This window comes from Stegostoma tigrinum, unplaced genomic scaffold, assembly GCF_030684315.1.
Source record: "Stegostoma tigrinum isolate sSteTig4 unplaced genomic scaffold, sSteTig4.hap1 scaffold_153, whole genome shotgun sequence".
NCBI lineage: Eukaryota > Metazoa > Chordata > Chondrichthyes > Orectolobiformes > Stegostomatidae > Stegostoma > Stegostoma tigrinum.
Window position 1 is genome coordinate 411,431 of NW_026728096.1, and position 27,557 is coordinate 438,987.

Consider the following 27,557-nt stretch of genomic DNA (forward strand, 5'->3'; position numbering starts at 1 on the left):
TCTCAGTCAGAGCATTACACCGGCACAAATGAATTGTGTTCTCAATGGGACTTCCAAAAACATGGAATTGAATTTGCATATTGATTTCTTCTTCCCTCTTCAGAAATGCAATGTCGCATCGTGATGAAGCTTCCAAGGCAATGATTGTGTCCTTCAATGAAGGGAAAAGTGACTTTTAGATTCATGGAAATATTTCAGTACTTCCACATACATGAAAGGCAAACATTCTCCCTGCATGCTGACCCAACTCTGCAAGACTAGGGCATGACCCAGTCTCATTTTATCGTATCTTTATGATTTTACATGCCACGGGATAATCATTGCAGCGTAACAGAAATGTTGATCATGGAAATTTATCAGTGTTTTAATAAATAATGGCAAATTTTCAACATCTTGCAAGCGTATGAAGGCTCAATCTTGTGACACCTTGCCTGCTGCACAAAGACATTCTTACACTGCTTTGAATGTTAGGGCTCAAACAAAACACAATCATTACACAAATGCATCAACACACTACTTTCAATAGGATCTGGCGCAGGCTTGGAGGGCCGAAGGGCCTGTTCCTGTGCTGTAATTTTCTTTGTTCTTTGACCACATAAAAAGGAAAACAGAGGTGTATAACAGTCATCAAGGGAACAAGAGTCCCTGGAGATGCACTAACGTCAACCAGGCCAACATCCCCAGCACTGAGGCACTGACCATCCTCGCTCAGCTACAATGGGCTGGACACTTCATCTGTATGACTGACACAAGACTCTCCCCACATTCTCATCCCAGCTTCAAAACAGCAGGTGAGACCCAGATGTGCAGAGGAAGCACTCGGTGATAAACTCAAGGCCTCAAAGGTGAAGTGCAACATTCCTGCAGACACCTGGGAATCACGGTCCTAAGACGGTCTAAAGCCTGAAGAGCACCTGGGAAGGCATCAAACACCTCGAGGCTTGCCTTTGGAAGCAGCGGAAGCCATGCAGCCACACCAACACCTCCCTCACCCCTTCCCACGACTGCCTTCTGCCCCGAGTGCAACAGAGCCGACGGTAGCTGCATCGGTCTGTACACCCGCCGATCAATTCAGCCTGAGAGTGGGAGAGTGTCATCCATATCTGTGAGAAACCACCATGATGATGATGTATAGTGTGCAGGGGGATCTTGTCATAGCAATTCAGAGAACAAATACAGGGCAACAGAACGCTGGTGACCAAGATTAGGATTAGGGAGAATCTCAAAATCTTCCACAAGTGGCTCAGAGGGCAAGAGAAAACCCAGGGAAAACCAGGTCTCATTAGGGATGAAGAGGCAAATCAATGGTTTGAACTGGAGAGCAATTGTCAGGTGTAAAACGAGAATTTCACATCAGCTTTTACATGTGAGAAGGAGCACACAATTCTCAAACAGAATTAACAGAGACTGGGGAGATGTTAGGTGTTTTGGTGAATTTAAAATTGGACAAATCCCAGGTGTGGATGAGGTGTATGCCAAGATGCCCAGGGAGATGAGAGAAAACATTCCACTCGCCCTCATGCAGAGATTTCAAAAGTACCAAAGGACTGGAGAACAGGTAACATAGTTCCACTTATCAAAATGCGTGACAAACATAAAGCAGAGTATTACAGACCGGTGAGTATCACATCAGTAGAGAGGAAAATATTGGAGAAAATTCTGAACGGCAGGCTTAATTTCCATTTCAAGAAGTGGGGTCTGATCAGCGATCGTCAGCATAGCTTTGTCAGAGGGAGGTCACGCCTCACAAACTTAGATGATTCTTTCAAAGAGGTGACAGAGTGTGCAGATGGGAGTTGATGTGATGAAAATAGATTTCAGCAAAGACTTGGACAGGGTCCCAAATGGGAGCGTGGCAAAGAAGGTAAAGCTCGTGGGGTCCAGGGAAATACAGCAAGTTGAATCCAAAGTTACAGATTGGTCAAATGGGCAGGTCAGTGGTAGATGGAATGTTAACCCTGATCAGTCGGGTAATGCAATTTGAACGAACTAACAAGGCAAGGAATCATTCAAAGAAATGCCAGGACACTAGGAAGATCAGAGGAATGGTATGCTCTTGGGGTGCTTGTCCACAGATTCCTGAACATGGAATGGCAGCTTAAAAGATCAGAAAGCACAGAAAGCACATGGCTCAAGAGTTGTACAGGAATTTGGTTAGGCCCCAGCTGAAGTGCTCAGTGCAGTTCTGGTCTCTCCATTACAGGAAGGAGGTGTTTGCATTTGTGCATGTGTGGACGACATTCATCAGGATGTTCTGAGGGGGTGACGCATTTTAACTCTTGGGAGAGTCTGGATACGTTTGCATTAGCAATAACTGCCAATGCTGGAGTCTGAGATCACACAGTGTGGAGCTGGAGGAACACTACAGGCCAGGCAGCATCACTGTTGCTGATCTCTGATTAAGGGTCTGGGCCTGAAACATCAACTTTTGTGCTCCTGAGATGCTGCTTGGCCTGCTGTGTTCAGCCAGCTCCACACTTGGATCTCTTGGATTCTCCAGCATCTGCAGTTCCCATTGTCTCTAGCATCACTGTTTTATCTGGATAAGGTTGGATTGTTTTCTTTCAAGTAGAGAAGGTTGAAGGAGGTCCTGAAAAAATTGTTTGGATTATTATGGGTATAGGCGAGGTAAAAAGATGGTCCACAATGGGGTCGGTCGGGGGGCGGTGGTGGTAGAGGAAGAGATACATACATTTCAGCTAAAAGCTCAGAAGGAATTTCAGGAAAGAAAAGACACCCAGAAGGTGCTGGGGGTTGGGAATTCATTGTCTGGGACTTTAGTTGAGGTGGATAATCTTTTCACATTAAAGGAAAAGGTTGGTGCAGCACTTAAAATGAAAGAACATTCAAGGCAATGGGCATATTGCTAGAACATGAGCCGAATGTCAACTTAGTGTGGCTTCAGTGGTTACAGACACAATGGAATGAAGTGCCTGTTCAATTCTGGAGAATTCTCTGATTCTGGAGCAGGCGACAGTGAGGGGACAGCACAGGACAGTTCACCTATCTTCTCCTTTATCCATCTTCTATCTGCCTCCTCACTTCTCCCTATTTTTGACAGAATCCCCTTCTCCTCCCCCGTTTTTCAAGAAGGGTCTCAATCTGAAACGTCAGCTTTCTTCCTTCACTGATGCTGCTCGGCCCGCTGTGTTCATCCAGTTCTACACCTTGTTCTCTCAGATTCTCCAGCATTGGCAAGTTCCTACGATCGCTTGAGGAAACTTAGTTGTTTTTGCACCCAAACTGTGGTGACAATGTGGAATGCACCGACTGTGTGGGTGGTAGAGGCAGAATCCATGATAAGAACATAGAACATAGAACAGTACAGCACAGAACAGGCCCTTCAGCCCACAATGTTGTGCCGACCATTGATCCTCATGTATGCACCCTCAAATTTCTGTGACCATATACATGTCCAGCAGTCTCTTAAATGACCCCAATGACCTTGCTTCCACAACTGCTGCTGGCAACGCATTCCATGCTCTCACAACTCTCTGCGTAAAGAATTTAACACATTTAACAAGTCTTTGATTGGGCGTTTGCGATGCCAAGGCATACAAGGCTCTGGGTCGAGTGCTGGGAAATGTGATGAGAATAGTTCGGGACTTGCATCTTGTGAGGGCACATACAATTTGCTCAAGGGTCTGTTCCATTGCCACAGCACTCTATTACGCTGTCCCTCAATGATCCTACGACAAGTAAGTGAAGGTTTCCAGAAACAGGTAGTTTTCAAGGACAGTGCCAAAAGGAAAACTGATGCACAGGCAAAGTGCATGTAAGAATTTAACCAAGAATTAACACCATTGAAGAACTGGAATTTGTGCCAATGCACCAAACCTGCAGATGAAAATGCAGTGCCCAGTTTGATTGCAAACAGCAGCAACCACCAGTTAGTAACATGATCAATGGAAATATTTGAATGCCTGCTGTTTTGATCCCAAGCATTTACTTGCGTCGAGTGAAATCCACCACCATAGTTCTGTTACATCGTTAGCCGCCTCGCAATCGGTGTTGCATAGTCAATATCATTCCTTGACAATGCTTGAAGCAAGGCATAAGCAGTGGTTTCCACAGTCATCGCAAAAGCCTGTGCTGCTTCAATTGGACACGGCTTCTCGTCCTCCAACAATGGAGGCTTTCCAGTTACCAACATCAGAATCTGTCATTTGACAAAGGGATTAGCTGAGAATAAAGTTTACATCATATAGATTTTTGTTTGCATTTCAACAACACAACAATGGTTTTGCTGGTCAAGATCCAGCATTATCTCACCACTGATGTCTATAACATTCTCCATACTTCCCGCTCAGTGATGGGTCCTTTTGTTTGGGAAAAATAGGCACCTTCGAATGCAAATGAATCAAGATGAGTTTTAGTTTCTCATCAGGCTACATGGCAGTTATTACAAGATGTTATGAACAAAAGGTGAAGGAGCAGATGAAACCATTCATAGCATCAGTCTGGATGATCTTCTTGCCTTCATCCTGAGGAGGCATCACAGATCTTAACTTACACGCAATTCAAGTCATTTCACGCAATAAGACTGAATGTTCTGGATACTGCAAATGCCATGGCACCTGGCAGCATCCCACAAACTGTATTGCAATAATGTGCCCCAAGGTCACCACACCAACAGTAAATGTTTTCCAGTACATTTTTAAACACTTGCAACACTCACATTTCAGAGAAAGATGACCTATCACGCAATCGGCAGACAAATTGTCCTGACCAATTATGGCCTCAATGTATTCTCAATCATCAGCAAAGTAATGCAACATCTGGATGACAGTGCTGTCAAACAGTTGCACACTGAGGCTCAGTTTACTTTTCGTCATGCCCACACTTCTCGTAACATCATTCAGGATTTACCACAAATATGTTCAGAGATCCTGAGCGTGAAAAGGAAGGAAACTGCAATCTGTCATTTCCACCAAGGCAACTTCTGATTGAATGTGGTGTTAAGCAGAGGAATAAAAAACTGAGTCAGTGGCATTCACGGGATATCTGCACTGGTTGAAGTCATGTCTTCACTTGAACCAAAGTGGAGACATGAATGTTCATTGAATATTATCCAGGTGTCCAGCAGAATTCATGACTTTTCCAACAGTGAAGTCAACGATGAGGAAATACAGTGAGACTTGGACAACGATCAGGCTGGGCCTGATAAAGGATAAGTAACATTTGCACCATACAAGTGCTAAGCAGCAATCAGCTCCAACAAGAGAGAATATGACCTCATCACAAAATTCCACATCCTTCCCCTCACATCATCCTTACATTTTTTTTAAATGTACAAGTGTTATCCAAGCCATGCAGGGCTATGGGCCAGGTGTTGGAAATGAGGTGAGAAAAATTCAGTGCTTGTCTTTGACTGTCACAGAATCCGTGAGCTGAAGAATTTATTTCTCCTGTACCTTAGACCACTGAGGTGCTTGGCTATCCACTTAATGAAGGTTAGCACTGATCTAAAACTAAACTGGAACGGTTATATAATCAGCAGCAGCCAGGTCCGTGGTACAAACCGCCCTGCTGTGGGACAGGGTCAGGCAAATCCAAGTGAGTGAGTGTGGTTGGAGACTCATTCGTTGGGTGCATAGTTTCTGTAGCCACATTTGAGACACCAGGGCTGTGTGTTGCTTCCCTCGTACCAAGCTCAAGGACATCTTTGAGTGGTTGCAACAAATGAATGCATGGTTAAGGAGCTGGTACTGGGGGCAGGGTTTGAGGTTCATGGATAATTGTGACCGCTTCTTGGGCAAGGGGTGACCTGTGTAAGAGGGATGGGTTGCACCTAAACTGAACGGGAACAAATACCCTCACAGGGAGGTTTGCTAGTGCTACTTGGGAGGATTTAAAGACTGGCAGGCAGCTGGGAACCAGAGCAGCAGGTCAGCAAGCAGATGAATTGATGGCAGGTACATGTTAGGGCCAATAAATCAGAAAAGAATGGCAGTCAGAGACAGGTAGAACATAGAACATAGAACAGTACAGCACAGAACAGGCCCTTCAGCCCACATTGTTGTGCCGACCATTGATCCTCATGTATGCACCCTCAAATTTCTGTGACCATATACATGTCCAGCAGTCTCTTAAATGACCCCAATGACCTTGCTTCCACAACTGCTGCTGGCAACGCATTCCATGCTCTCACAACTCTCTGCGTAAAGAACATGCCTCTGACATCCCCTCTATACTTTCCACCAACCAGCTTAAAACTATGACCCCTCGTGCTAGCCATTTCTGCCCTGGGAAATAGTCTCTGGCTATCAACTCTATCTATGCCTCTCATTATCTTGTATACCTCAATTAGGTCACCTCTCCTCCTCCTTTTCTCCAATGAAAAGAGACCGAGCTCAGTCAACCTCTCTTCATAAGATAAGCCCTCCAGTCCAGGCAGCATCCTGGTAAACCTCCTCTGAACCCTCTCCAAAGCATCCACATCTTTCCTATAATAGGGCGCCCAGAACTGGACGCAGTATTCCAAGTGCGGTCTAACCAAAGTTTTATAGAGCTGCAACAAGATCTCACGACTCTTAAACTCAATCCCCCTGTTAATGAAAGCCAAAACACCATATGCTTTCTTAACAACCCTGTCCACTTGGGTGGCCATTTTAAGGGATCTATGTATCTGCACACCAAGATCCCTCTGTTCCTCCACGCTGCCAAGAATCCTATCCTTAATCCTGTACTCAGCTTTCAAATTCGACCTTCCAAAATGCATCACCTCGCATTTATCCAGGTTGAACTCCATCTGCCACCTCTCAGCCCATCTCTGCATCCTGTCAATGTCCCGCTGCAGCCTACAACAGCCCTCTACACTGTCAACGACTGACATGAGGTACATGAACATGATGGCACGAACAAGCTGAAGTATGTTTATTTCACTGCAAAGAGTATTATAGGTAAGGCAGATGAGCTTAGAGCCTGGATCAGTATATGGGACTCTGATGTTAAGGCTATTACAGGGGCTTGGTTGAGACAGACAAAGGATTGGCTGCTCAATGTTCCAGGGTTTCATTGCTTCAGACAAGATAGAGGGGAAGGTAAAAGAAGGAGGTGCAGTCCTAACCTGTGGGAAATGTTACATCTGCACCTCAAAAGGACATTCTGGAGGGCTTGCCCACTGAGGCAATATAGGCAGCGTTCAAAAGTAAGATCGACACAATCACTCTGATCAGATTAAACTAATTGCCTGCTCCCCTGTTGCCACTGACACACTGAGGAACAACTATGTAGGCAGCTTTTGAAACAATGCAATAAGTCAGAGTTGTCACAGTCAGTGAATTTCACCTCCACGGTATTACATAGAACATAGAACAATACAGCGCACAACAGGCCCTTTGGCCCTCGATGTTGCGCCGACTTGTGAACTAATATAAGCCCATCCCCCTACACTATCCCATCATCATCCATATGCTTATCCAAAGACTGTTTAAATGCCCCTAATGTGGCTGAGTTCACTACATTGGCAGGCAGGGCGTTTCACGCCCTTACCACTCTTTGATTAAAGAACAGTCATGGGGAGAATGTGCAAACTCCGCACAGATAGTTGCCCGAGGCTGGAATCAAACCTGGGTCCCTGGCGCCGTGAGGCCGCAGTGCCAACCACCGAGCCACCGTGCCGCCCAGAGAAGATGGTTAACTAAGATTGCCAAGAGATCCTGATCAATTGGGTCAATGGGCTGAAGAATGGCAAATGGAGTTTAATTTGGATAAATGCAAAGTATTACAATTTAGTAAAACAAACCAGGGCAGGATTTACACAGCTAAAAGTAGGGCATTAGGCAGCATTGTAGAACACAGACCGAGTGGTTCAGTTACATAATTGTTTGAAGTTTGCATCACATATAGATAGAGTGGTTAAGAATACATTTACTGTGCTTGATTTCATTGCTCAGACCTATGATTACACCAGTTAGGACATTATGTTGACGTTGTAAAGGATGTTGGTGAGGCCTCTTCTGAAGTACTGTGTCCAGTTCTAGTAACCGTATTAAAGGAAGGACATCATTAAGCTAGAGAGGATTCTGAAGAAATTTACAAGGTTATTATCAGGAATGGAGGGTTAGAGTTATTTGGAGAGGCTGAATAGGCTGGAATTTTTTTCAAGAGAAAACCATACAGACATTTATAAAATCATGAGGAGTATAGATGAGGTGAATGACAGGTTTCTTTTCCTTAGGGTTGGGGATTTCAAGACTAGGGGACATTTTTTAAGGTGAAATGGGAAAGATTTAAAAATGACATGGAGACTTTTTTTTACGCAGAGAGTGGTTTATGTGTGGAATAAACTTCTCGAAGAAGTGGTACTTGTGGGTATAGTTACCACTTTTAAAAGACATTTCGATATGAACATGAATAAGAAATGTTTGGAGAGATATGGGCCAAGCACAGGCAGGTGGGACTAGTTTAGTTTGGGACTGTGGTCAGAATGGGCTGGTTGGACTGAAGGGTATGTTTCTGTGTTATACAACACTATGACCCAATGATTGCACAGAACACCGTTTACACTGCCTCTACAGTATTATATGTAGTTCTTGTCCCCTTGCCTAATGAAGACATAGAATGCAGGCAGCACACTGTCTCAGTGGCTAGCACTGCTGCCCCACTGCGCCAGAGACCCAGGTTCAATTCCACCCATGTCTGTGCGGGTTTCCTCCAGGTGCTCCGGATTCCGCCCACAGTCCAAAGATGTGCAGGGTAGACTTGGGAAAATGCAGGATAGGGGAATGAGTTGGCGGGGGGATGCTCTTCAAAGGCGTGGTGTGGATTTGTTGGGCCGAAAGGCCTGTTTTCACATTGTAGGGATTCTATGAATAACTGTGGTAGAAAATTACCAGACTGATTTCTGAGATGATGGGGCCATATTTTGAGGTGACATTAAGGAGGCCTGTATAATCTGAAGTTCAGAAGAATGAGATGCTATGTAAAACTGCTCACAATAATCATACAAATAATGCACTTTAAGGGTAGCTACTGTGCTACTATTGAAATGTAGACAATAACAATACCCAATTGGCATACTGAAGGATTCAAATAAACAGATCTTTGCTAGAGAAACATGCATGTTTCCAAGACAATTGGCCAAAAGACATATCAGTTGCACTTTTCTTACCCAGATGTTTATTAATTTTCATTATTCTGCTAACTATATCCAGCTCTTCAGAGTCTGTCCATATTGTGTTGAAAATATCTTGCTCTGTGGACATCATCTTGACTGGGACTCCCTTACAACAAGAGTTTGAATGAGGCTGAATTTGTGAAGTCTATCCAAGAGAGTTTCTTGACACAGTATATGGATAGAAGATGGGCCATACTGGACTTTGTCCTGGTCAGGTAACTGGTGAGAAGGGTGGGAAAGCATTTTGGAAATAGTGATCACAACTCCTTAAATTTTAAGATTGCTATGAAGAAGGACAAGTCAGGACCCTGGGGGAGAGTAAATTATATCAGTTTTAAGTAGGAGCTGGGGAGTGTTAATTTGGAGGAGCTGTCCCGTTTGCCATATGGGAATTGTTTAAAGGCCTGCTTATGAGTTTAGGATCAGGAAGGAGGAAGGACAAGGATGGCAAGGTAAAGACCCTTGGATAATTGGGGAGGTTGTGAATTTAGTCAAAAGGGAAAATCAAAAATATGTCAGGTTTAGGAAGCTAAACTGGAACAGGGCTGACATAAAAAAAGCAGAAAAAGAAAGGGCGATGAAATGACCTTGGCAAGGAGGGTTAAAGGAAATCCCAAGGCATTCTATGCATACATCAAAAACAAGAGGATAAATAGGGAGAAAGTAGGACCATTCAGGATAAAGGAGGGAACTTGTGTCCGGAAGCAGAGGATGTGGGCAAGATCCTAAATGAGTACTGTGCATCACTATTCACTCAGGCGAAGGGTGTGGAGGATAGTGGGATTTGTGTGGAGCATGCTCATATGATAACAGCATTTTGAGATCAAGAAAGAGCATTAAGGTGGATAAGTCCTCAGGACCCAATGGTATCTCCTCAAGGTTTTTGAGCAAGGTGAGAGAGGAGATTGTCGGGGCATTCAGCAATATCTTTGTATCCTTGGTAGCCACTGGAGGGGTACTGGAGGGCTAGCAAGCAGCTAAATGTGCTTCTTCTGTTCAAGAAGGGAAATAGGGTCAATCCAGGAAACTAGAGACTAGTGAGTCTCTCATTGTTCATTGGGAAGCTATTGGAGAGAATTCTTACGGATTGTGTTTATCTGTATTTGGAACAGCATTGCCCAATTGGGGACAGTCAGCATGGCTTTGTGCAGGGCAGGTCATGTCTTACTAACTTGATCGAATTTTTTGAGGAGGTAACTAATATGATCATTGAAGGTAGAGTAGTGGATATTGTCGACATGGATTTTAGCAAGGCTTTCCACAAGGTGCCTCACGGTAGGATCATCCAGAAGATTAAGATCCATGGGGTCCGTGGTCACTCAGCTGCTTGGATTCACAACTGGCTTGCCCAGAGAAGACAGAGAGTGGTGGGACAGGGCCGCGGGGGGCAGGTCCCCGTCAGCGGGACAGGGCCGCGGGGGCCGGTCCCCGTCAGCGGGACAGGGCCGCGGGGGGCAGGTCCCCGTCAGCGGGACAGGGCCGCGGGGGGCAGGTCCCCGTCAGCGGGACAGGGCCGCGGGGGGCAGGTCCCCGTCAGCGGGACAGGGCCGCGGGGGGCAGGTCCCCGTCAGCGGGACAGGGCCGCGGGGGGCAGGTCCCCGTCAGCGGGACAGGGCCGCGGGGGGCAGGTCCCCGTCAGCGGGACAGGGCCGCGGGGGGCAGGTCCCCGTCAGCGGGACAGGGCCGCGGGGGGCAGGTCCCCGTCAGCGGGACAGGGCCGTGGGGGGCAGGTCCCCGTCAGCGGGACAGGGCCGCGGGGGGCAGGTCCCCGTCAGCGGGACAGGGCTGCAGGGGGCAGGTCCCTGTCAGCGGGTCAGGACTGCCGGGGGCCAATCGCAGGGAGCGGGTCAGAGCTGCGGGGGGCAGGACCCTGTGAGCGGGACAGGGCTGCGGGGGCAAATAGCAGTAAGCGGGTCAGGACTACAGGTGGCAAGTCCCTGTGAGTGGGTCATGGCTGCGGGGGGCAAGTCCCTGTCAGCGGGTCAGGGCTGCGGGGGGCAAGTCCCTGTCAGCGGGTCAGGGCTGCGGGGGGCAAGTCCCTGTCAGCGGGTCAGGGATGCGGGGGGCAAGTCCCCGTCAGCGGGTCAGGACTGCAGGGGGCCAATCGCAGGGAGGGGGTCAGAGCTGCGGGGGGCAAATCGCAGTAAGCGGGTCAAGATTACGGGGGGCAGGTCCCTCTGAGCAGAACAGGGCTGCGGGGGGCAAATCGCAGTGAGCGGGTCAAGACTATGGGGGGCAAGTCCCTGTGAGCGGATCATGGCTGCGGGGGACAAGTCCCTGTCAGCGGGACAGGGCTGCGGGGGGCAAGACCCTGTCAGCGGGTCAGGGCTGCTGGGGGCAAGTCCCTGTCAGTGGGACAGGACTGCAGGGGGCAAATCGCAGTGAGCGGGTCAGGACTGCAGGGGGCAAATCGCAGTGAGCGGGTCAGGGCTGCGGAGGCAAGTCACTGTCAGCGGGACAGGACTGCGGGGGGCAAATCGCAGTGAGCGGGTCAGGACTGCGGGGGGCAGGTCCCTGTGAGCAGGACAGGGCTGCGGGGGGCAAATCGCAGTGAGCGGGTCAGGACTGCAGGGGGAAGTCCCTGTCAGCGGGACAGGACTAAAAGGTGCAAGTCCCTGTCAGCGGGTCAGGACTGCAGGGGGCAAATCGCAGTGAGCGGGCCAGGACTGCCAGGGGCCAATCGCAGGGAGCGGGTCAGAGCTGCGGAGGGCAGGTCCCTGTGAGCGGGACAGGGCTGCGGGGGCCAAATCGCAGTGAGCGGGTCAGGACTGCAGTGGGCCAATCGCAGGGAGCGGGGCAGAGCTGCGGGGGCAAGTCCCTGTCAGCGGGACAGGACTAAAAGGGGCAAGTCCCTGTCAGCGGGTCCGGACTGCAGGGGGCAAATCGCAGTGAGCGGGTCAGGACTACAGGGGGCCAATCGCAGGGAGCGGGTCAGGGCTCCAGGGGGCAGGTCCCCGTCAGTGGGACAGGGCTGCGGGGGGCAGGTCCCCGTCAGCGGGACAGTGCCACGGGGGGCAGGTCCCCATGAGCGGGACAGGGCCGCGGGGGGCAGGTCCCCGTGAGCGGGACAGGGCCGCGGGGGGCAGGCCCCGTGAGCGGGACAGGGCCGCGGGGGGCAGGTCCCCGTGAGCGGGACAGGGCCGCGGGGGCAAGTCGCTGTGAGCGGTTCAGGATTGCAGGCGCAAGTGACCGAGAGCGGGTCAGGACTGCAGGAGCAAGTGGCTGTGAGCAGTTGGGGGGCAGGAGGAGGAGAGTTGGCGGGGGAAGGAGGAGGGTTTGGTGGGGGGAAGGAGGAGGGTTGGGGGGGAAGGAGGAGGGTTGGGGGGGGAAGGAGGAGGGTTGCGGGGGGAAGGAGGAGGGTTGCGGGGGGAAGGAGGAGGGTTGCGGGGGGAAGGAGGAGGGTTGGGGGGAAGGAGGAGGAGGAGTGGGTTGGGGGGAGAGGACGAGGAGGAGGAGGCGGGTGGGGGGAGAGGAGGAGGAGGCGGGTGGGGGGAGTGGAGGAGCAGGCGGGTGGGGGGAGTGGAGGAGGAGGCGGGTGGGGGGAGTGGAGGAGGAGGCGGGTGGGGGGAGTGGAGGAGGAGGCGGGTGGTGGGGGGCAGGAGGAGGAGGGGAAGAGATAAGGGGAACTGCAGATGCTGGAGAATCCACGTTAACAAAGTGTGGAGCTGGATGAACACAACAGGCCAAGCAGCATCTCAGGAGCACAAAAGCTGACGTTTCGGGCCCAGACCCTCTATCACAGACGGGGATGGGGTGGGGGAACTGGAATAAACAGGGAGAGACGGGGAGGCGGACCGAAGATGGAGAGAAAACAAGCTTCAAAATCTCCCTTTCCCCCACTGCATCCCAAAACCAGCTCAGCTCGTCCCCTCCCTCCACTGCATCCCAAACCTGTTCTTCCTCTCACCCATCCCTCTGTCCCACCTCAAGCCACACCTCCATTTCCTACCTCTACCTCATCCTGCCTCCTTGACCTATCCATCTTCCCTGGACTGACCTATCCTCTCCCGACCTCACCTGTACTCTGCTCTCTACCCATCTTGTTTTCTCTCCTTCTTCGGTCCGCCTCTCCTTCTCTCCCTATTTATTCCAGTTCCCTCTCCCCATCCCCATCTCTGATGTAGGGTCCAGGCCCGAAACGTCAGCTTTTTGCTCCTGAGATGCTGCTTGGCCTGTTGTGTTCATCCAGCCCCACACTTGGTTAACGTGAATTCTCCAGCATCTCCAGTTCCACTTATCTCTCCCCCTTCTCCTCCTCCCCCCCACCACCCTCCTCCTCATCCTCCTCCGTTCCGTCTCCCTCCTCCTCCTCCTCCACTCCCCCCACCCGCCTCCTCCCCCTACTCTCCGCCCAACCCCCCTCCTCCTCTCCCCCACACAACCCCCCTCCTCCTCTCCACCAAACCACCGTCCTCTTCCCCCAACCCCCCTCGTCCTCCTCCTCCCCCAACCCCCCTCCTCCTCCTCCTCCAACCCTCTTCCTTCCACCCCAACCCTCCTCCTTAACGCCCAACCCTCCTCCTTAAACCCCAACCCTCCTCCTTACCCCCCAACCCTCCTCCTTACTCCCCAACCCTCCACCTACTCCTTCCCCGCAACCCTCCTCCTACTCTGTGATAACAAAGGAGGAGGAGGGTTGGGGGGGAAGGGAGGAGGAGGAGGGTGGGGGCGGGAAGGGAGGAGGAGGGGGGTCGGGGGGAGGGGGAGTAGGAGGAGGGGGGGTGAGGGGGAGCAGGAGGACCGCTGGGGCACGTCGCCGTGAGCGGGTCAGGGCCGCTGGGGCACGTCGCCGTGACCGGGTCAGGACGGTCCACAACTCCACCTATCTTAGTGTCATCTGCAAATTTACTAACCCATCCTTCTACGCCCTCATCCAGGTCATTTATAAAAATGACAAACAGCAGTGGACCCAACACCGACCCTTGCGGTACCACCAGTCACTGGATGAACGTTTCCCATCAACTACCACCCTCCGTCTTCTTTCAGCAAGCTAATTTCTGATCCAAACTGCTATATCTCCCACAATTCCATTCCTCTGCATTTTGTACAATAGTCTGTTATGGGGAACCTTGTCGAATGCCTTGCTGAAATCCATATACTCCACATCAACCGGTTTACTCTCATCTACCTGTTTGGTCACCTTCTCAAAGAACTCAATAAGGTTTGTGAGGCATGACCTCCCCTTCACAAAACTGTGCTGACTATCCCTAATCAATTTATTCTATTCTAGATGATTGTAAATCCTGTCCCTTAGAACCTTTTCCAACACTTTACCAACAACTGAGGTAAGGCTCACTGGCCGATAATTACCAGGGTTGTCTCCACTCCCCTTCTTGAACAGGAGAACCACAACTGCTATCCTCCAGTCATCACTGCATTCCATTTCACTCAGTCACTGCATCCCATGACCCTCAGCCACTGCATCCCATTTCACTCAGTCACGGCATCCCATTTCCCTCAGTCACGGCATCCCATTTACCTCAGTCACGGCATCCCATTTACCTCAGTCACTGCATCCCATTTATCTCAGTCACTGCATCCCATTCCACTCAGTCACTGCATCCCATTCCACTCAGTCAATGCATCCCATTCCACTCAGTCAATGCATCGCATTTCATAGAGTCACTGCATCCCATTTCACAGAGTCTGCGCAGCCCATTTCACTCAGCCACTGCAGCCCATTTCACTCAGCCACTGCAGCCCATTTCACAAAGTCACTGCATCCCATTCCCCTCAGTCACTGCATCCCATTCCCATCAGTCACTGCATCCCATTCCCATCAGTCACTGCATCCCATTCCCCACAGTCACTGCATCCCATTCCCCTCAGTCACTGCATCTCCTTTCCCTCAGTCACTGCATCCCAGTGCACTCAGTCATAGCATCACATTTCCCACAGTCACTGCATCCCATTACCCTCAGTCACAGCATCCCATTTCACTCAGTCAGCGCATCCCATTTCCATCAGTCACTGCATTCCATTTCACTCAGTCACTGCATCCCATTACCCTCAGCCACTGCATCCCATTTCACTCAGTCACGGCATCCCATTTACCTCAGTCACAGCATCCCATTTACCTCAGTCACAGCATCCCATTTATCTCAGTCACTGCATCCCATTTATCTCAGACACTGCAGCCCATTCCACTCAGTCAATGCATCACATTTCTGAGAGTCACTGCATCCCATTTCACAGAGTCAGAGCAGCCCATTTCACTCAGTCACTGCAACCCATTACCCTCAGTCACAGCATCCCGTTTCCACAGGCACTGCATCTGCTTTGCCTCAGTCACTGCATCCCATTTCCATCAGTCACTGCATCCCTTTTCACTCAGGGACTGCATCCCATTTCACTCAGGGACTGCATCCCATTTCACTCAGGGACTGCATCCCATTTCACTCAGGGACTGCATCCCATTTAACGGATACATTGAATCCTATTCAACTGAGACAGTGCATCCATTTCCCTCAGTCACAGCATCCCACATTCACAGTCACTGCATCAGATTTCCATCAGTCACTGCATTCCATTCCGTCAGTCACAGCATCCCCTTTCCATCAGTCACAGCATCCCATTTCCAACAGTCACTGCATTCCATTTCACTCAGTCACTGCCTCCCATGTCACTCAGTCACTGCATCCCATTACCCTCAGTCACTGCATCCCATTTCACACAGTCAATGCATCTCCTTTCCCTCATTCACTGCATCCCATTACCCACAGTCACTGCAACCCATTACCCTAAGTCACAGCACCCCATTTCCTACAGTCACTGCATTTCCTTTCCCTCAGTCACTGCATCCCATTTCACTCAGCCACGGCATCCCATTTCCTACAGTCACTGCATCCCATTTCCTTCAGCCACGGCATCCCATTTCACTCAGCCACGGCATCCCATTTCACTCAGCCACGGCATCCCATTTCACTCAGCCACGCCATGCCATTTCACTCAGCCACGCCATGCCATTTCACTCAGCCACGCCATGCCATTTCACTCAGCCACGGCATCCCATTTCACTCAGCCACGGCATCCCATTTCACTCAGCCACGGCATCCCATTTCACTCAGCCACGGCATCCCATTTCACTCAGCCAGGGCATCCCATTTCACTCAGCCACGGCATCCCATTTCACTCAGCCACGGCATCCCATTTCACTCAGCCACGGCATCCCATTTCACTCAGCCACTGCATCCCAGTTCACACAGTCACCGCATCCCAGTTCAGACAGTCACTGCATGCCATTTCAAACAGTCACTGCATCTCATTGAACTAATTCAATGCTTCATATTACACTCAGTCAGTGCGTCCCATTTCACTCAGTCACTGCATCCCATTTCCCACAGTCACTGCATCCCATTGCCCTCAGTCGCAGGATCCCATTTCAAACAGACACTGCATCCCAGTTCACAGTCGCTGCATCCCAGTTCACACAGCCACTGCATCCCATTTCACACAGCCACTGCATCCCATTTCACATAGCCACTGCATCCCATTACCCTCAGTCACTGTATCCCATTACCCTCAGTCACTGCATCCCATTTCACACAGCCACTGCATCCCATTTCACTCAGACACTGCACCCCATTTCACTCAGACACTGCATCCCATTACCAGTCACTGCATCCCATTCCCCTCAGTCACTGCATCCCATTCCCCTCAGTCACAGCATGCCATTCCCCTCAGTCACAGCATGCCATTTCCCACAGTCACTGAATCTGCTTTCCCTCAATCAATGCATCACATTTCACTGAGTCACGGCATCCCATTTCACTCAGTCACTGAATCCCAGTTCACTCAGTCACTGCATCCCATTTCACTCAGTCACTGCATCCCATTTCACTCACTCACAGCATCCCATTTCCATCAGTCACTGCATCCCATTTCACTCAGTCACTGCAGCCCATTTCACTCAGCCACTGCTTCCCTTTCCCCTCACTCACAGCATCCCATTTCCATCAGTCACTGCATCCCATTTCACTCAGTAACTGCAGCGCATTTCACTCAGTAACTGCATCCCATTTCCCTCAGTCACAGCACCCCTTTTCTCACAGTCAGTGCATCTCCTTTACTCGGTCACTGCATCCCATTTCACTCAGTCACTGCATCCCATTTAAGAGTCACTGCATCCCATTAACTTCAGTCGCAGGATCCCATTTCAAACAGACACTGCATCTAATTTCCATCAGTCACTGCATCCCATTTCAGTCAGTCAGTGCGGCCCATTTCCATCAGTCATTGCATCCCATTTCACTCAGGCACTGCATCCCAGTCCCCTGTGTCACTGCATCCCATTTCCCTCAGTCACTGCATCCCAGTTGCATCGGTCACTGCACCCATTTCCTTCAATCACTGCATCCCATTTCCATCAGTCACTTCAGCCCATTTCACTCAGTCACTGCGGCCCAAATAACAGTCACTGCGGCCCATTTAACAGTCCCTGCATCCTGTTTCCACAGTCACTGCATCCCATTCCCCTCAGTCACTGCATCCCATTCCCCACAGTCACTGCATCCCATTCCCCACAGTCACTGCATCCCATTCCCCTCAGTCACTGCATCCCATTCCCCTCAGTCACTGCATCCCATTCCCCTCAGTCACTGGATCCCATTACTCTCAGTCACTGCATCCCATTTCACTCAGTCAGTGCGTCCCATTTCCCACAGTCACCGCATCTCTTTTCCCTGAGTCACTGCATCCCATTTCACTCAGCCAATGCATCCCATTTCACTCAGTCACTGCATCCCATTAGACACAGTCACTGCATCTCCTTTCCCTGAGTCAATGCATCCCATTTCCATCAGTCAATGCATCCCATTTCCATCAGTCAATGCATCCCATTTCTATCAGTCACTGCATCCCATTTACATCGCTCACTGCATCCCATTTGTCTCAGTTACTGCATCCCATTACCATCAGTCACTGCATCCCATTTCCATCAGTCACTGCATCCCATTTATCTCAGTCACCGCATCCCATTTCACAGAGACATGGCATACCATTTCACACAGCCACGGCATACCATTACCCTCAGTCACAGCATTCCGTTTCCTCAGTCACTGCATCTCCTTTACATCAGTCACTGCATCCCATTTCACTCAGTCACTGCATCCCATTAGACACAGTCACTGCATCTCCTTTCCCTGAGTCAATGCATCCCATTTCCATCAGTCAATGCATCCCATTTCCATCAGTCAATGCATCCCATTTCCATCGCTCACTGCATCCCATTTACATCGCTCACTGCATCCCATTTGTCTCAGTTACTGCATCCCATTACCATCAGTAACTGCATCCCATTACCATCAGTAACTGCATCTCCTTTGCCTCGGCCACTGCGTCCCATTTCACTCGGCCACTGCGTCCCATTTCACTCGGCCACTGCGTCCCATTTCACTCGGCCACTGCATCCCATTTCACACAGCCACTACAACCCATTACCCTCAGTCACAGCATTCCGTTTCCACAGTCACAGCATTCCGTTTCCACAGTCACAGCATCTCCTTTACATCAGTCACAGCATCTCCTTTACAGCAGTCACAGCATCTCCTTTACATCAGTCACTGCATCCCATATCCATCAGTCACTGCATCCCATATCCATCAGTCACTGCATCCCATATCCATCAGTCACTGCATCCCATATCCATCAGTCACTGCATCCCATTTCACTCAGTCACTGCATCCCATTTCACTCAGTCACTGCATCCCATTTCACTCAGTCACTGCAACCCAGTTCAATCAGTCTCGGCATCCCATTCCCCTCAGTCACTGCATCCCATTCCCCTCAGTCACAGCACGCCATTTCCCACACTCATTGCATCTCCTTTCCCTCAGTCACTGCATCAGATTTCACTGAGTCACTGCATCCCATTGCACTCAGTCACTGCATCCCATTGCACTCAGTCACTGCATCCCATTACCCTCAGCCACGGCATCCCATTTATCTCAGTCACGGCATCCCATTTATCTCAGTCACTGCATCCCATTTATCTCAGTCACTGCATCCCATTTATCTCAGTCACTGCAGCCCATTTATCTCAGACACTGCAGCCCATTCCACTCAGTCAATGCATCGCATTTCACAGAGTCACGGCATCCCATTTCACAGAGTCAGCGCAGCCCATTTCACAGAGTTACTGCAACCCATTACCGTCAGTCACTTCATCCCATTACCCTCAGTCACTGCATCCAATAACCCTCAGTCAGAGCATCCCATTTCACTCAGTCAGCGCATCCCATTTCCATCAGTCACGTCATCCCATTTCCCTCAGTCACTGCATCCCATTTCCCTCACTCACTGCACCCCATTTCCTGCAGTTACTGCATCCCAGTTCTCTCAGTCACGGCATCCCAGTTCTCTCAGTCACGGCATCCCAGTTCACTCAGTCACGGCATCCCATTCCCATCAGTGTCTGAATCCCATTCCCCTCAGTTACAGCATGCCATTTCCCACAGTCAATGCATCTCCTTTCCCTCAGTCACTGCATCAGATTTCACTGAGTCACTGCATCCCATTCCCCTCAGTCACGGCATCCCATTCCCCTCAGTCACTGCATCCCATTCCCCTCAGTCACCGCATCCCATTTCACACAGACACGGCATCCCATTTCACTGAGTCACTGCATCCCATTACCCTCAGTCACAGCATCACATTTCCAACAGTCACTGCATCTCATTTCAATGAGTCACTGCATCTAATTTCCCTCAGTCACTGCATCCCTTACCATCAGTCACAGCATCCCATTTCACTCAGCCACTGCATCCCATTTCCCAGTCACTGCATCCCCATTCCCTCAGTCACTGCATCCCATTTCCATCAGTCACAGCACACTATTTTCTTCAGTCACTGCATCCTATTTCCATCAGTCACTGCATCCCATTTCACTCAGACACTGCATCCCATTACACTGAGTCACGGCATCCCAGTTCACTCAGTCTCGGCATCCCATTCCCCTCACCCACTGCATCCCATTTTACTCAGTCACTGCATCCCATTTCCATCAGTTCACCACATCCCATTTCACTCAGTCACCGCAGCCCATTTCATTCAGTCACTGCATCCCATTCCCCACACTCAGCGCACCCCAATTCGCAGAGACACGCCATTCCATTTCACTCAGCCACTGCAACCCATTACCCTCAGTCACTGCATCCCATTTCCGTCAGTCACTGCATCCCATTTCCATCAGTCACTGCATCCCATTTCCATCAGTCACTGCATCCCATTTATCTCAGTCACTGCATCCCATTTCCATCTGACCCTGCATCCCATTTCCATCAGTCACTGCATCCCATTTCCATCAGCCACTGCATCCCATTACCATCAGTCACTGCATCCCATTTCCATCAGTCACCTCAACCCATTTATCTCAGTCACTGCATCCCATTTTCATCAGTCACTGCATCCGATTCCCCTCGGCCACTGCATCCCATTTCACTCGGCCACTGCATCCCATTTCACTCGGCCACTGCATCCCATTTCACTCGGCCACTGCATCCCATTTCACTCGGCCACTGCGACCCATTTCACTCGGCCACTGCGACCCATTTCACTCGGCCACTGCGACCCATTTCACTCGGCCACTGCGATCCATTTCACTCGGCCACTGCGACCCATTTCACTCGGCCACTGCATCCCAGTTCACTCGGCCACTGCATCCCAGTTCACACAGTCACTGCATCTCATTTCACTCATTCAATGCTTCACATTATACTCACTGAGAGCGTCCCATTTCCCTCAATCACTGCGTTCCATTGTCCTCAGTCACTGCGTCCCATTTCCCACCGTCACTGCATCTCCTTTCGTCAGTCACTGCATCTCATTACCCTCAGTCACTGCATCCCATTTCCCACCGTCACTGCATCTCCTTTCGTCAGTCAGTGCATCCCATTACCCTCAGTCACTGCATCCCATTTCACTGAGTCACTGCATCCCGTTTCACTGAGTCACTGAATCGCATTTGTTGTTCTCACTTGAATGCAATGGTCATGAATCTCCTCCAATGGCTTGTCATGTATTTCCAATGCAAAATTTTACCAAGTTTTGATTTTCAAGTTTGATTACATGTGTTTCCTCTATTCTGTAAGATGCTGCAAGAAACTCAAATTTGATAAATCATAATTCAACCACCATTACCTCCAGAGTTAATTTCATCAAACAGATCCAATTAGAATTGTCACATTCCCAAATCCTGATTCAAGTTTTTCTCATTATGGGCCACGTGGTTCAGAAAAAAGACACTTAGAGGCAGAGAGATGTACAGTAGGGAAACTGATCCTTTGGCCCAATTTGTCTATGTTGACCAGATATCCTAAATTAATTTAGTCCCATTTGCCAGCATTTGGCCCATATTCCTCTCAACCCGTCCTATTCATATACCCATCCACATGCCTTTTAAACGTACAACCCTCCACCACTTCCTCTGGCAGCTCATTCCATACATGCACCACTATGAAAAAAATCCGGTCCATTTTAAATCTTCCCTCTCTCATTTTTAACCTATTCCCTCCAGTTTTGGATTCCAGCAACCCGGGGAAAAGATCTTGGCTGTTCGCTCTATCCACGTCCCTCGTAATTGTATAAACTTCTATATGGTCAGCCCTGAACTCCAAAGTTCCAAGAAATAGCTGCCTGTTCAAGCCCACGGTATACCTCCAACCTCCGATGCTGGCAACATCCTTGTAGATCTTCTCTGAACCCTTTCAAGTTTACAACATGCAACAATACAGCGCAGAACAGGCCCTTCGGCCCTCAATGTTGCGCCGACATCCTTCCTCTCGCAAGGAGACCAAAATCGATTGCAGTATTCCAAAAGCAGCCGAACCAACGTCCTATATGGCTGCTAAGTGATCTCCCAACTCCTATACTCAATGCACTGACCGATAAAGGCGAGCACACCAAATGTCTCCTTCGTATCCTTTCTACCGGTGGCTGTACTTTGATGGAACTACGAAACTGCACTCCAGCGTCTCTTTATTTAGCAACACTCCCCACAACCTTGAGTTTAAACGTGCTGCCCCGATTTGCCTTTCCAAAATGTAGCACCTTACATTTGTCTAACCTCAACTCCATCTGCCACTCCTCAGTTTATTGGCCCTTGTCAATGTCCCATTGCATTCTGAGGTGACCTTCTTGGCTGGCTACTACACCTTCAATCATTGGGAAACTTACTAACCACACCTTCTATTTTCATATCCAAATCATTGCATCACTTCAACTCCCCCTCCCACTCCCACTCCCACTCCCTGAACGACATGTCCATCCTGGGCCTCTTCCAGTGTCACAACCACACCACCCAGAAACTGGAGGAGCAGCACCTCATATTCCGCCTCGGGAGCTTCCAACTCAATAGCCTCAATGTGGACTTGGCCACCCTCAAAATCTCCCCACCCGTCAGCCTCATCCCAAGACTAGTTCCTCCCCTCATCCCCGCCTCCATGACCTGTCCGCCTTCTCTCCCACCTATCCACTCCTCCCACCTCACTGACCAACTCCCACCACTGCTTCAAATTATTATTCTTTTCACACTTCATCAGCTCGATGTTATTTCTAAAATCTATTTTCCAATTGTTGGAAAAAGTGAGATAAAGAGAAGTAAAAGAAGTTACGTTCTTACCACTCGTGAAATCTCTGAATATTCTTCTGTTGAAAGGCCGCCAAGGAACGATGCAATTCTTTTGTCACAAACGCTGTGAGGGAGACATCTTTTTCGGTTCCACTAACTCCACCCTAAGGAAGACAAACCCACGTAACATATCTAGTGACTTAAAACATACTCTATTGTTGCCCAAGGTGGAGAGCTGGATGAACACAGCAGGCCAAGAAGCATCAGAGGAGCAAGAAAGCTGATGTTTCGGGACGAGACCCGACGTCAGAAAATTGGCGCTGGAGAATCTGAGATAACAAGGTGTAGAGCCGGATGATACTGCTTGACCTGCTGTGTTCATCCAGCTTTACACCTTCTGATCTCAGATTCTCCAGCATCTGCAGTTCCTACTGCCGCTATTGTTGCCCTTTCACTTTACTGAACTAATATGAGCCAGTAGTTTTGTTTAGGCCTGTGTAATCTTACGGTTATCGGCCTGTACAAAATCCTGAATTAATTTTGATCGACTGACGGGAGGAGAGATGAATTTTATAGAAATTTTTGTTTTCTACCAATTTGCAGAGGGCATCGTGGGCGATTGAAGGACAGTGTTATTATCCTCCAGGTCTGTGGACTGCATCATTACCAACTTGCCCATTTGCATATACATAAAATATTCATTATGTACCAATGAAACATAATAAACCAATACTGCGTACTAAAAACAACCCTCACATATCAATGGAAATTTAAATATTTATCATAGAGTTTGAAGGATTGAATTCAATGATACAAAGCAAAAGCCAGTGAAGATGAGTGCAGTTGGTCAGCACTTTTGCCACTAAGTGGAGGTTGGCAGTTTGAGGCCACCCAGGAACAAGCAAGCTCTGTCTAACTCCAAGGGCAGCACGGTGGCTCAGTGGTTAGCACTGCTGACTCACAGCGCCAGGGACCCAGGTTCGATCCCACCGTTGGACGATTTTCTGTGCGGAGTTTGTACATTCTGCCCATGCCTGCATGGGTTCCTGCTGGGTGCTCTGGTTTCCTCCCACAGTCCAAAGATGTGCAGGCTCGGTGTATGGGCCATGCCAAACTTGCCCATTGTGTTTACGGATATGTAGATTAGGTGTGTTAGTCATGGGAAATGTAGGGTTACTGAGGAAAGGGTCAGGGGATGAGTCAGGGTGAGATGCTCTTTGGAGGGTGGCCGTGGACGTTTTGGGTCAAAAGGGGCTTGTTTCCACACCGTAGGGATTCTATGACATGGAAGTATCTTTTGAAGTGGACATTCATGGGTATGCTGTAACAGAGACCTTGAAATACTGCACAACAAATATTTGGAACTAGACTGTCAATTCAGACATAGCATCAAAAAAGGTCATAGAAGTTGTCACCGATATAAAGCAGGATTGATGAAAATCCAGCAGGAAAGGTGTCAAAAGGCACTGTATCTTTTATTCATCTCCAGTTATTTTGTCCAAGGCACTGGATGCTGGCAGGATTGAAACATTTCAGAAATGCTTCACAAATCACATATAAGAACCTGCACATCTTTGAACAATGGGAGGAAACAGCAGAACCTGGCAGAAGCCCCTCGCAGACGCGGGGAGGACGTGTCAATTCCACACAGATAGTTACCCAAGACTGGAATCTCAATTGGCTCCCCAGTGCATGAGCAGCTCTAACCACTGAGCAACTACCTTGCCCAGAAGGGGTTTTATAAGCGCATACATTATTTCCATTAAGACAGATCCAATCCTCTATGTCCAATCAAAATAACATATTGTAGATATCATGACAACAATCATAAATGATTTTGAATAAGTAAATCAAAAAAATTGAAATAGTTTCCAAGCCTAAATACTAGATATGGTGCAGTTAAGATGAACAGCGCAACAACAAAAAGGCCATATTTTATGTGACCATCGGTAACACTTGAAAACTTGCAACAATTCGTCGCCAGTAGTGCTCTGAAGTGGCTTGATGGCACACTCCTTCATACACTGGAATGAAACTCCAAAGATCACAAATTCTCCTTCAATACCGTGTTGTAACAGTGACTGCATCAACCTGTGTTTATGGGCCTGACTGGAAACCCACACAACATGCAGAAACAAAAAAATAATCTAAGGTGATAGGAGAAAAAAATGTATGTATGCAACGTCTTTGAAAAGCAATTATTTGTCGCGGCTGCAAGCCCATAAGGAATCTCGTTTCGCAGATTATATTCATTTGCACTGCAGGTCATGCCAGTCAGAATCAGTTTTCGTTTCATGACAGATAGCTAAAATGTCCATTACAATGAACTTTGGTTGACCAGAAGATTTTAAGTCAGGGCTGTGTCTTGTGTGAGCTGACGGCATTAGGGGATGGAGAAGGTACACGCACTGCTGGCATCTTGACACCATTGAATGAGCAAGCGTGGACGCAAAGGTTGTAACAGGTAACAATTGTACAGGCAATATCTTTTGACCTCCTTCCGAGCAGGCCTGTAATACACTAAAGCTGTGCTAGACCCTCACTTCCTCCACCTTACGTACGCTGCCTTTTCTTTTTGACAAGAAGCACCTCTGTACCCGTCATCGAAGGCTCCTTAATCTTTCCCCTTCTTACCTGTCTCAGAGGAACAAATTTATACATCACTTGCAACAACTGCTCCTTGAACAGCCTCCACATGTCTGCTGCGCCCTTTCTGTGGAACAATTGCTCCCAATCTGTACTTCCCAACTCCTGTCTGTTAGCATCATAGTTTCCTTGTCCCCAGTGAAATATCTTCCCCTGGTAACTGCTCCTTTCCCTTTCCATGGCTATGGTAAATGTGAGGCTCTTGCGGTCGCTGTCGCCAAAGTGTTCTCCCACCACGAGATCTGACACCTGTCCTGGCTCATCGCCGAGCACCAAATCCAAAATGGCCTCCCACCTCGTCGGCCTGTCCACATACTGAGTCAGGAAACCCTCCTGAACACACCTGACAAAAACGGCTCCATCCAAACCATCTGCACTGAGGAGGTTTCAATCTATATTGGGAAAGTTGAAGTCACCCAAAACAACAACCCTGATACGTTTGCACTTTTCAACAATCTGCCGGCAAATGAGTTCTTCCATCTCCCAACTGCTTTTTGGGGTCTGGAGAAAACCCCCAGTGAAGTGACTGCTGCCTTGCTGTTCCGAACTTCCACCCACACTGACTCAGTCGACAAACCTTCCTTGGCAACCTCAGCCCATACCACCGCAGTCGACGAATCCTCAAAGGTTCTTTCAGCCGCCGTTATACTGTCCTTGACCAACAAAGCCACACCTCCCCCTCTTTTACAACCTTCCCAGACCTTAATGAAAGATCTAAACCCGAGAACCTGCAACATCCATTCCTGACCCTGCTCGATCCATGTCTCCGAAATGGCCACAACATCGAAGTCCCAGGTACCTATCCAAGCTGCAACCTCACCTACATTATTCCAGATACTCCCGGCATTAAAGTCGTCACACTTCAATCCAGCTTGCTGTCTGCCAGCACACTTCTGTGACAGTGAGGTCCTGACCATGTCCTCCCTACGCTCATCCTCCTGTGTACTAGGACTACACCTCAGTTTCCCATCCCCCTTCCGAGCTCGTTTAAATTCAACCGAATGGCACTCGCCAATTTCCCACCCAGGATATTCGTGCCCCTCTCATTCAAGTGGAGACCGTCCTGTTTGTACAGGTCCCACCTTCCCCAGAACGAGCCCCAATTGTCCATGTACCTGAAGCCCTCCCACCTGCACCATCCCTGCAGCCACGTCTTCAGCTGAAATCCCTCCCTGTTCTTTGCCTCGCTATCACGTGGCACGGGTGACAAACCAGAGATGACCACTCTGTTTGTTCTAGCTCTCGGCTTCCACCCTAGCTCCCTCAAATCCTGCCTGACATCCCTGTCCCTCTTTCTACATATCCCGTTGGTGCCTATCTGGACCACGACTTGGGGCTGGTCAACCTCTCCCCTCAAGACCCTAAACACACGATCCGAGACATCACAGACTCTGGCACCTGGTCGGCAACACACCAATCGTGAGTCTCTTTCGTTCCCGGCAAATCTTCTATCAGTCCCTCTTACTACTGAGTCCCCAATGACTATCACTCTCTTCCTATCCCCGCTTCCCTTCTGTGCAAGAGGGACACACTCTGTGCCAGAGACCTGCACCCTACTGCATACCCCTGCTAACTCGTCCCCCGCAACAGTATCCAAAATGGTATAGTTGTTTTTCAGGGGAGCTACCACAGGGGATTTCAGGGGAACGACCACAGGGGAAGGTTAGTCAAGCTACACCGGGTAAACGTGCATTTTTGGCTGAAGAAACATGTGTTTCAATGTGAGCTAATGGAAGAAGCCATGGAGTAAAAGCTAAACATTTCGACAATAAGACAACCATTCTTAAAAGCAGCATACAGCGTGAAAAAGAAACGAGCTAAAAATGTGAACTGCATTAATTAATACTAACCAGAAACGGACTTTGTAGTAAATGGTTTGACTATTTTCTGTATCTGGAATCCCTTTTCCTTCTCCAATGAAGATCGTACCAACCTATGGTACCAAACTGTGAGTCAAACGGATGGGACACATAATCTTTAAATTCCTCGTCAAAACAGTCTAATCGTATGGTTCTGTGCAATAAAAGAGAAAGAATAAACATGTTTCCCACAATTTTGCTGATGTTTATGAACAGAATGCTCAAATTCAAAAAGTTTGGGCTGGCACGTCTGCTTCCTCCAGCCTGTTTAAACTGTTACATTCAATGTGAAATTTGTGATAAGTTTTAGCACACAGGTCTATTTGATCTGTGCCACCACCTTCTATCAGTAATACATGCTTTCCCC

General features: G+C 49.1%; 1 long non-coding RNA gene across 1 annotated transcript; it reads right to left on the bottom strand.

Annotated features, from left to right (window-relative positions):
• Positions 1 to 27,295, bottom strand: LOC132207770 (uncharacterized). The gene is made up of 3 exons (XR_009443798.1): positions 27,182 to 27,295; positions 22,737 to 22,849; positions 1 to 151 (listed from the first exon to the last, which is right to left on the bottom strand). It is a non-coding gene; the product is annotated as an uncharacterized LOC132207770 (long non-coding RNA).
• Positions 27,296 to 27,557: the final 262 nt, after the last annotated feature.